The sequence below is a fragment of the Rhineura floridana genome, chromosome 1 (genome assembly GCF_030035675.1).
Source record: "Rhineura floridana isolate rRhiFlo1 chromosome 1, rRhiFlo1.hap2, whole genome shotgun sequence".
Classification (NCBI taxonomy): domain Eukaryota; kingdom Metazoa; phylum Chordata; class Lepidosauria; order Squamata; family Rhineuridae; genus Rhineura; species Rhineura floridana.
The window spans coordinates 141,757,950-141,769,724 of record NC_084480.1 but is presented as its reverse complement, the minus strand read 5'-3'; the positions used below and the strand labels follow the sequence as shown (position 1 = coordinate 141,769,724).

Sequence of the window (11,775 nt, the reverse complement as noted above, 5' to 3'; positions counted from 1 at the left end):
CATATCACAAGCAGTGGCAAACTGTCTTGGAGCACAGCAAAGGAAGGAAAAGAAAAGCACACGGACATGGCATGCGCTGTTAATTAAAACCCTTGGCTTTTCATCTTTTCCTTCACTCCTTCCTTCTTTAATCAGTGAAATGTGAAGGGCACTTCTTGGATGCAATGAAAGAGAACAATTTCTGAGGGAAGGGAAGAAGGGTTTTGGTAAGACTGGCACAAGTGGCAAAGCAAAATTGGCTGTAGTTTAGTGATTGCATGTAGAAGGTCCCTGGTTCAATTCTTGACATCTCCAGGTAATGCTAGGGGGAAAAAAATCCTGTCTGAAACCCTGAGAGCTGCAGCCAGCTAGTTTAGAGCGAGATGGTTTGTTTGTTTGTTTATTAAATTTTTATCCCTCCCTTCCTCCGATAAGGAAGGAGCACAGGGCAGCAAACAAAAACACTAAAAGCACTTTAAAACATATTAAAACAAAACATCTTTAAAAAAAAACAACTTCAAAAACATCTTAAAAAGCAATTCCAGCACAGATGCTGACTATGGCTTGTTGAAAGAGGAAGCCCTTTAATAGGTGCCAAAAAGATAACAAAGATTGCACCTGTCTAATATTTAGTATGGTTTGACTCAGTAAAAAGGTATCTTCCTGTGTTCCTAATTTCTCAGGGTGGTTGTGATGGCCTGCCTGCAGACTATAACACAGCTTGTGATAATTTCTGCCTAATGGTAGAACTGGCCCTGTTTCTGGGATGCATCCTTCACACTGTTCCATGTAGTGTTGCCAGATCTCCTTTTTTTCAGCCTGAGACTCCAGTTTCTGGGAGTCCCCTCCGGCTCTCTGTCTGACCCACCTTAATCTCCGGACTCTCAGCTTCAATTAAAAAAAATATTAAGTTTCTAGGTGGTCTGGTTCCCGAGATATACACCAAAACATCAGCCCCCCCCCGCGACTTAAATCTGTTTAACGGATCTGTTATAGCAGCTCCTAGCAGAGGCTGGAAAAGTTACTTTTTTAAAACAACTCCCATCAGCCCCAGCCAGGATGGCCACTGGATTGGGCTGATGGGAGTTGTAGTTCAAAAAAATAACTTTCCCAAGCTCTGGCTCTAACCCCGCCGTTTCAGGATTGTAGCCAATAAGTGTCCTGTTCAGAGAGGGATTCACGCGGCTGAGACGCAGGTGCAATTAAATCTTGTTTTATTAAAGTAATGGATACATCAAAAGTGGTACGCTTCATAGAAACCTCTAAGCTAGCTCACTAGAATTCCCTAACTGCACTCTAGATATGCTCTGCAATGTGTGAAGAAAGTTGACTCAGCAGCTCAACCCAGAAAGCTGCAGTCTTAAGTAGGGAAAGTTTTAGATCGTAATCTCTGGCTTCTTCACAAGTCCTGCTCTGTCCTGTCCGTTTCTCGTGGTGTCGAGAGCGGGGTGATGGGGGGACGTGCTTCCAACAGCTCGTCTGAAAGAACCGTCTCCTTAGCAACCGGCTCGAGGTCATGGGGCGGTGACACACTTGAAACATCCTGAGAGCCGCTTGGTAAAGGGGGAGTCAACCCGCGCTCTGAAACATCTGCCAATGGCTCATCTGACCTGTCTGGGGGCGGCGCTCTCTCCTCTTCGGAGACTGCGCCATCTGTGGGAACTGGCCCGGACTCAACCTCACTCCCCCTCCCAAGGTCTTGCTGAGACTCAACAACTCCTGGGTCTTCCGCGCCTTCTGACAGCTGGGAAACCTGAAACTCATGTCTTCCCCCTCCCTCGCCCTCGTGGGGGAGTGGAGGATGAACAATAAGTGAAGCCAGGGTTGTGATTTGTTGACCCAGGCAGTGACTACACTTAATTGCAACGTCAGGAAATGGTGACTTTGAAATCTTCAGTTTGAGTAAGTAATAATATGACCTAAAGTTTTTTTCCTCTTGTGTGCAAGAGTCAGACCCTGGGCTGTTGGAGAGGGCAGTGCTTTGAAAACATTGGCAATATCAAAGTATTTAATCCAACATTTGCTTTTCTGGGAATAAAGTAATGCTAATCCCATGTACCCAGAGTAAACCCCATTGAATTCATTAGGATTTACTTTTGAGTAGACATGGTTAGGATTGTGCTTTAAATTAATGGGACTTTTGAGTAAACATAACAAAGAATTATGTTTGTGTTGTAAATCTTTCTCTTCCTCTCCAATCCTATTTTAAAGCAATTAGGCAGGGTTTACCTAGGTATCACATTTTTATTATGTAGGAAACTAATACCGATTTTTAAAAAAATGTTCTGCAATGACCAACTGGTTTGACAATAAACTATTATATGGGGTGTATTTTTACAAGTATGTTTGTGTATGGAGTCTTTCCATCAACCCTGTGAGGTAGGGTTGGTGATTGGAAAACAAGGCAGCTCACAATAAGAAATAAATCCCTTTAAAATCCAATAACCATAAAACAAGTATAAACAGTTGCAAAACAGCTTAAAGTGGCATGATTCTGAATTTTGCGTTGGGTGAATAAAGTTTATTTATTTATTTTTATTTATTATTTGATTTATATCCCACCCTTCCTCTCAGTAGGAGCCCAGGGCAGCAAACAAAAGCACTAAAAACACTTTAAAAATCATAAAAACAGACTTTAAAATATATTAAAACAAAACATCTTTAAAAACATTTTAAAAGCTGTGACTCCAAAATTTATTTATGTATTTTATTTACAACAGTTATATACTGATTTATTGTAAAAAAAATCTCAAAGCGGTTTACAGAAAGAATTAAAAAAATAAAATTATTGGCAAAAACAGTTAGACATGTACTGAAAAACATTCAAATTAATAAAACCAACAATGAGTTAAAAACAGATTTAAAAACACAATAGCTTCTACATGTGTGGATAGGCTTGCCTAAACAAAAATGATTTCAGCAGGTGCTGAAAACAGGCGTCTGCCTAATGTCAATAGGCAAGGAGTTCCAAAGCGTAGGTGTTGCCACTTCGTTGTTGTTGTTATGTGCCTTCAAGTCAATTTTGACTTATGGCGACCAGAGCTTGGAAAAGTTACTTTTTTGAACTACAACTCCCATCAGCCCCAGCCAGCATTTGCTGGCTGGGGCTGATGGGAGTTGTAGTTCAAAAAAGTAACTTTTCCAAGCTCTGATGGCGACCCTATGAATCAGTGACCTCCAAGAGCATCTGTCATGAACCACCCTGCTCAGATCTTGTAAGTTCAGGTCTGTGGCTTCCTTTATGGAATCAATCCATCTCTTGTTTGGTCTTCCTCTTTTTCTACTCCCTTCTGTTTTTCTGTATTGTCTTTTCTAGTGAATCATGTCTTCTCATTATGTGTCCAAAGTATGGTATGTGTCCAAAGTCAAAGGAAGGCAATGGTAAACCACCTCTGAATACCTCTTACCACGAAAACCCTATGAACAGAGTATCCAAAATGCTGCCACTTTACAGGACTGATTTCTTACAAGAGCAGAACAAGTACTATGTGTCACCCATAACATGGAAAGCACAGCTTGAACTTGGCCTGGTAGCAAATCAGCAACCAATGCAGATTTCAGAGCAGAGGTATTATGTGCTGATAGGATCTCACTCATGTCAGCAATCATGCCCCAGCATTCTGCATTAACTGACTGACTGCAAGGATTTTTTTAGTTTTGGTTTTCGGTTATGAATCCTGACTGGTTGTGGGATGCTAAGTTGTCTGCCTTACTCATAGGAATCTTGTTGTGTTTGGTATGGTATTGCATTTAGGAAAGCATCACTGTCTTTTGTTTTGTATTTTCTACCGCCTCTTATCAAGTGGTGCTGGTAGTGAGGGGGAGATCTCACTGGAGGTTCTCTGAGAGGCTTCCACTACACTCTCTCTCTCTCTCTCTCTCTCTCTCTCTCTCTCTCTGTGCCTTAAGCTTTCAAACAGCAGGCATCTGAGACAATGAGAGATGTAGTTTTCCAGGGCACCTGAGTTTACATGTCAGAAACTGTTTGGTATTTTAAAATGAAATAGGAACAGTTTCGTAGTCCTATTTCTTAGCAGAGAAATAAAAGCAAGCAGCAGAATGAGAATAAAACCAGCCCACCCTTCCCTCAGACACAAATAAGAACAGAGACAATCTTCTTAGGTAAAAAAAAGATAAAGAATGTTTACTCACGACCTTGCATATGTTCAGGAAACATAGGCTCTAGCTTAGATAGAAAAAGTAGATGACTTAGTCCATGGTAATGGTCATCTTGGAAGAGAAGCATGTGGATACTTCTCTCTCCTCAGACTTAATGGAGAATATGCAGGAATGTTAATCCCCTCAGAAAGGACAGAGGAAGCCAGGTAACCCCACCCTTTAGGAAGTTACATCATGGTAAACAGGTACATGGAGATATTCCGCAAATATCCCTTAAAGGGAACATCTCCCTTTTTACAAGGGAACATGCAAGTTTGCTTATTCCAACAGAAACCCTGCAAATGACATGTCCTAGAGCTCCCTATGCTTGGGATGCTGCTGAGTATGCTCATCATTGTCTCCTAGGTATGAGGAACCCTCTATGATATGAGTTTCTAGGATCTTGGAAAAATCACATTTCCCATGGCTCTAGTTCCTCCTGGGCAGGACTAGCCCAAGACATTTTGTTGCTTGAAGCATAAGTTGGTGCATGTGCGCATGCATGCGTGCACACACACATTTTCATGCACAAACCAGTAGTTGAATCTTACTTCAACACTGATGATGGGACAGCATCTTCTACCACACCTGAGGGCACCAGGCTAGCGTAGAGGGTGCAAGGCTGACAGCATGGCATGCACAACTCTAACACCTCATTGTCACTCTCCAACTCACAGCATCTGCAGCCTGAGGCAGCTGCTTCACTCTAATAGCAGGGCTGGCACTGTACCTGGGATGCATGCTTTGGAGTGTTCAAGCAGGGCCAGCTCCAGGCATGCCAGGACCCTTGGGCCCCGGTATGTGTGTGTGCGCTCATGTGTGCCCCCCATGCCCCCCACCTACCTATCTCCTGTCTTTTACCATTGCCATTAACCAAGATGGCGGCTGTGGTTTCCCTAAGGGGATGAAGCCTCCGCCACCATCTTTGTTGATGGCACACATGCATGCTACACGCGCGCATCTCTGCCATCAATAAGATGATGGTAGGGCCTTCAGTACTTAGGGAAACTGCGGCCGCCATCTTCATTAAGGGCAATGCTAAAAGGCAGGAGACAGGTAGGTGGGACGAGGGAATGGTGGGCAGGCGGAAGCTCCTGCCCTGCAATCCGTGGCTGGTGCCATGGATCGCGGAAGGGGAGTGGAAGGGCTGCTGAGGGGCCCCTTGTAGCTCCAGGGGCCCTCGGGCCAGTGCCCCACCTGGCCGCCCTTTAGAACTGGCCCTGTGTTCAAGGCACCAAATAAGCAGGGGCTGGGGTGGGGAGATTCAGTTTCAATTCTAAACTTGAGAAGACATTTTGAGAGAAATGCGCTTGATATTTAACCCAGACATATCTAAGTAATACAGACTGGACAAATTCACATCCTAAGTCAGATAAGTATGAACTTTGGCAACATCCATAACATTTGCGTGTTAAGGAAGGAAGTTTTGATGGTTTACTTTCATTATCTAAAAGGTCGTCACCTGCAGTCACACTAGAGAAATGGTGATAAAAGTTTTAAAGTGCATTCTCAACTTAAAGAAAACAAACTTTACAGAACAAGCTCTGAGTTTCTGGTATGTCAGACCTTTCTCCCAGTTACCCAAAACATCACTTTGTTGTTAGGATAGGCAGAGGTCATGCAAAATTAATGCCTTCGTCTGATCTGATCCTGATTTTGGTGAAGGGCTTTTAACACTGAGATCTGGCCGTCATACCCTTAGACGGCCTTCAAAATACAGCTTGTAAGCCAGATGATGGACATCTGGAATTTTATATTCTACCTATGTGCTAGTACTTAATAATGATGCTTCATACTTACGTAAACATTTCAAGGGTTCAAAGTACCTTACGCATATCCAGTAATACTTAACAATGGTCCTGTTATGTTGGCCAGTGTTATTCATTCATTACATTTTTATCCTGCACTCACTCCCCAAAGTGCCCAGAATGGCATACAAGAAAACAGTAAAAACAATACCATTTGTTAAAAAAAACATTCTCACAGCTAACACTTTCATAGCTGGCAAAACATAGTATCCTTCAACTACCAAATATCTGGGTGAACAAGAATGTCTTAAAATTCCATCTGAATGTTCATAACGAAGGGTTCAGACACCAGTTGCTGGAAAGTACCGGAGGGGTGAGTGCTCTTAGGCGCAGGTCCAGCTTCCCATAGGCATCTGGTTGGCCACTGTGAAATCAGGATGCTGGACTAGATGGGGCATTGGCCTGATCCAGCAGGCTCTTCTGTTCTTGCACACCTCAAGAGGGAAGGCATTCCATAACCACTGACATGAATTAAAGTATATTTGATATATATTTCCTCCTTCCTATTTGTATCAATGCCTGAACACCTCTATGCCTTTATATATTCATGCCATTTATTATTGATACTGCTGCCCTGGCTCCTGCTAGGAGGAAGGGTGGGATACAAATAAAATAATAAACAAACAAATAAATAAATATTGGAATATTTCTATATGCTTTGCACTGCTATGTATTTACAATGAATATTATCATTGCATTCACATTTATAATTGTATCTTTAAAATATATATAAGAAATGCTCTTAGTATTATTATTATAATTATTATAGTTTATTTATATACCACTTTTTGGCCAAAAGGCCCCCAAAGTGGTGAACAAAATATTATAAAACATATTACAAAAAAATTACATACGAAATAACCAGTAAAAAATATACAGTAAAAATACAATGCAACAAGAACAATGCAACAAGAACAGAGGGAAAACTTTTCTCCTCCTCCCTCTTCCGCAGTTGCGGTGGCGGCTCGGTACTGCTTGAGACCAAGGTATTCGGCGAAGAGCTGGTCTTGCTCAGATAGTAAGACATGGGGTAGCGGATGGCCAGTGCTGGATTTACACCCAAACTAAGTAAGCTGCGTCTTAGGGTATCAGATTATCAGGATCTCTGGCGGCTCAGGAATAGTAGGGGTCCTTGAAGAGTGCCCATATTCGCGACTGGAGCCTCTTCCAGCGGCCATCCTTGCTGTTGAGGGGGGAGCCATTGGCGATGGAGGAGGAAGAGGTGCTAACGGCGCCAACGTCCTTGATGCCCAGGTGCTTGGTGGCCAGCTCCTTGTCGTCGGGTTCGGGGGGCGGCTCACTGGTGATGAGGTCAGGTGCCTCAAAGATGTCCAGTGCCTCCTCGGTGTCGCGGTGCTGCCAGTAGGTCATCCAGCAACAGGGCTCCACGTTTGTCTTGTCGATGCCCTGGAAGGCTAGCTCCTCCTTGAAGAGCAGCCCGCAGACGTCGGCAGGGCAGTGCAGCTTGCCTGTGTGGTAGTAGTTGTGCACGTAGGTGAAAACGCCGGGGTGGCGGTCGAAGAGCTCACAGCACACGCCGTTCCCACCAGCTGCTGCGCCGCCGCCATTGCCGTTTCATTGTACTGAAAATGTCAGAAATATAGTGTTTGAGGTAAAGCCAGGAATCTTTATAAGTTTCTCCATCTTGTTTGCAAAACAAAGCGCAGTGTTGATTACATTGCTTCTATGGACCACGGAGTGAGCTAGTTACCCAAGGCCACAGATGACAGAGTGGTCTATTTTATGATAACATGTAGAGGATATGTGGGTGTGAATGAATTTCAGTTTCTAGGGCTTATGGCTGAAACTGGAGGCTTGGAGGCGCTGAAGGTTATCAAGATGACAACAGCCTATGGGTGTCTGGAATATGTCAAACATAAACAAAATAAGTCTAATGTAAGTCTGAGAACCCCAAAAGAGGTCTCATGACCAACGCTCTTGATAGGCACCAAGCTGGTATGAGAAAGAGGAGATGCAGTCCTGAGGACACAGATGTGCCAAGAGACTGACATCACTACAAGTGCCAGCTGACCGACTGATGGATGAGATATCAGGGCTCAGTGAAGATATCAAAAGAACATTAAAACATTATCTGACTACAAAGACACCCCAGCTTCACCAGAAGATTTGAGAAATTTTATACCACCTGAGACTCTGTGAGCGCAGCCCCTCCGCTTCTTCAAGTCTCTTCTTCCTCACTACAGTAAACTAGTTGGCCACCAGCTACTTGTGTGAGTGTGAGTATGAAAGATCAGCACTATTGGGCATATCTAATTTTGCATTTTACCATTCCTGCAATGGGTGACTGGCTGTGTCAATTGGACATCTTTTAAAACCTTTTATCTTGGTGTGGTCGCAACGATCCTTCTGTTCGTTTCCATTATCTCCTGGCTTGATCACACAGGAGTGGCTTTGAGTTTATTGGTAAGACCTAATTCCCCGACACTCTGTGTCACCACTACCGAGAAAGCCCTGTCATGGTCTCCACCAATGGAATGGCACCACTAACAAGGTCTCCCTTGCTGACCACAAGGGCTAGGACAGTTGATATTGGGGGGAGATGATTTTTTAAATGCTTAGGAGGCTAGACTAGGCTAAGAGAATAGGTGTTCTGCCTAAGGCAGAGGAGGCTAATCCCCTTCAGGAACTTGATCTGCCTCCCCCAATCAATTTTTCTGCCCCACAAGACCCCACCTAGGTAGCCACGGCCAGTTTTGGCCACACCCACCATGGATTTCAGAGGGTTGGACAAGGATGAATGCAGCCCTCAGGCTTAAAAAAGGGTTAGCCGCCCTAAAACCACCAAGGATATTTCTGGCAGAGGGGAGATTTGAACTGAAGACTCCTGGTCCATATCTGTTACACTTCCAGAATTCCTTCATTATGTGGAAGGTGAGGAACAATGCCTTTTGCATAGTCAAATCAGTCCTATCCAACTCTGTGCTTGGAAAGACCCATATTCCTTCGGTGCTAATGGCTTTCTGAAAACGGCTGTCCTCAGAATGTTTTTTCCCTCACACATCCTATTTATCATTTGGAACATTGAAATTCACAACAGTTCATTGATGGAGGCTGGAGACAAACCATTATTTTTAAGATAGTTGAAAGTGGTTTGAGAGAGACTTTGCTTCCCATTATCAGGCCTGGCATGGGTGTGCAGCATGGCATGGTAGGGCAAATGCCAGGGCTCATGGGTTCTGGAGGACACACTGAAGCTGACTCTGGCACAAAGCTAAAACACTTCACAGTGTGAAGTTCACTGGGCTAGGGCACAGTCTACACTGAGCAGGGGGTTGGGCTCAATGACCAATGGGCCCCTTCCTACTCTACTACTCTACGATTCAATGATTCTACCCCCAATGTGCCTCGGCCCTGCCCCCAACAAACTTTACTTTGGGGCCCTGAGGCATGCTGGGAAACTGGAGATGGTCGCTGCTGCAGCTGGTTTACCTGGTACTTCTCGGTGCTGGGATTTTTAAAAGTTGTTTTTAGATTATTTAATTTCATTTTTATTTGAGTTTGATCACTTTGGTGTCTGTCGTCCCGGCCTCCTTAGGGAGGAAGGGCAAGATAAATGTAATAAATAACTACAGAGCAGCCAGTTATGCATTGCCTCCAAAGAGAACAAAGACCACCAATTTGCCTAAAATGAGCATATGGTAATTTGTATGTAAAGATGCAAATTTAGAAATAATCCCTCTAATTTAAATAGAAATACCGTACATCTCACCAAAGTGGAGAAGACACCAGGTGACTTGTGTGCCTGCTGAGTCTGCTGACTATGTGCTGCTAACTGTCCTGTCGATGGGCAACTTCAAGGCTCCTGCTCTCTCCCTTTTAATGGCTCCTGATCTTTAAACCAGACGTAGATTGGGTAGCCCTCAAATAGAGGACACCTTCAGATAGAGGACTGTTCTCTGACAACCCTTCAAAATAGAGGACTGGCACCGTACCATCTCCACTACCCGCCACTCTGCCACCAGTAAGCCTATTCCGGGGGCATCAAGGTGGGGTGGGGAGGAGCAGATGGTGCCTTGCCAGGGCCCCCTCAAATCTGGTGCCAGCCTTGCTTTCCATGGAGTAGAGTACACACAGATCAGTTTTTGTCCCACTGTCATCTCTAGCCAAACCGGTTTTGCAGTTGCTTGAAGCAATACGCAAAACTTGTTAAATCTGTTGACTGAGAACAACCTTCACCTCCCTGGACAAGCTACAGCTAGTCTCCAGCCTGATTTTATTGGGGGAGAGGTCACTTACAGTGAACTTTTTTTCTGTTCTTTTCAAATGGGAGAAAAATGACATATGGACAGTGGTTAGCACTGTTGTTCAAGGGAATAACCGTACTTGCAAATGGATTTTCCTTTATTGTGAGGCTGCATTTGATATCAGAGTCGAGTGCTAGCAGAATTCCTAATACCTGTATGTCTGTTACAATGCACTAAATCTTAATAAATGCACACATGCAAATAATATTTCAAATAGCCTAAACAAATGCATTAAGTAACGCAAGTAAAACCTGCTTCATTGCTACAGGAGAGAAGAACATTTTTAACAGGTTTGGGAAGGCTTTTCAGGAAATCCCAGTAGCTAGCTCTTGAGAACTGAATCTATGACTCTCTCTCTCTCTCTCTCTCTCTCTGTCTCTCTCTCTGGGTAGAAAGAAACATACTCACTGTTCTGCTGATTCACATGACACTAGTCAAACCCTGCCCCTTTTCATTGTAAAACCTGGTGGAGCAGCTTGAGTGTTTTGTTTTTTTAAAAAAATAATAATTTCGGACAGATTTTGTAATTGATCAGCAGAATCAACCTTTTCCCCCTCCACTTGTGGCTAATTGAACTGCTTTGCTGTAGGTGACTAGTGTGTTCACAGCCCCCCCTTGCTTAACATCTGTATTGCAATGCCTTGAGGCAAGGATGACCAATGGATTCTGGCCCCCAAACAATTTTCCTGTCTTATGTAATATGCCGATGTATATATCAGAATATAATGCTGCGGCTGAATGTGATGTGCTCCACAGCACTGAAACCCTTATTGCTAGAATGTATAGGCTTTATATTATTATGAAGCCTGGCTGCTCATGAGGGGTGATCTGAATTTAGGGATTTGGATTTGGAGTGATGGTGATGAAGCCTCTGGCACTGAGTGGTTGACTGCACTGCAGGCTGTTGTCAAAAGGCAAAGCGGGCAGGTGGCTTCTGGCTGTCATTGGCTGAGTTGCTTGGACCTAAAAAGGCTCTTGCTGCCATTGGCTGAGCTGTTCTAACCTGGCTGTCATTGGCTGAGTTGCTGTGATCTAAGAGAGAGGAAGGGCATGCAAAAGGGCTGAAGGAATGGGGTAAAACCACAGCAACAGGGGACTAGGAAAGATAACAGGGCAAGTAAGGCAAGGAGGAAGCTTGGAGAGGTAGACTCATTGTGGTCCTGAAACTGCAGGAAAAAAAGAATGGGCAGAGGGGAGAGGTGCCCATCGCCAGCAGCTGCAGAGGGAGGAAATTTACATTTTATTGATTTTAAAAGCTGCAGACTCATATAATATCTGTTCTGCCCCATATGGGCATTGTGTCATTTCCTGGATTGCACTCTAGTCTCCATATTTTAGATCTGCTCTAATTTCCCCATTGATCTGTTAGCTTTAGTATCCATCATCACGCATTGCTTGGTTGTTCCTATGTAGAATATCCTGTATAGACCACTTCTCAGAAGTAGAGAAAAAGCTTTCCTCTGGCCTTCTTGTCTGCTACTCTGAATTGCAGCATTCGGGGCCTGGTCTTGCATTATCTGTTCACCTAATCCATACCATCTCTTTTACCTTAGTCAAATTCAACC

The 11,775-nt window shown here is 43.9% G+C and overlaps 1 long non-coding RNA gene across 3 annotated transcripts in view; it reads left to right on the top strand.

Moving 5' to 3' along the window:
- The first annotated feature begins 1,691 nt into the window (after nucleotides 1-1,691).
- LOC133381945 (uncharacterized) overlaps nucleotides 1,692-11,775 on the top strand; it is a 66,025-nt gene continuing 55,941 nt past the window's right edge. For all 3 annotated transcript variants that reach the window (XR_009761774.1, XR_009761762.1, XR_009761766.1), the window contains exon 1: nucleotides 1,692-1,881. This is a non-coding gene — a long non-coding RNA (uncharacterized LOC133381945). The remainder of the gene's footprint in view (nucleotides 1,882-11,775) is intronic.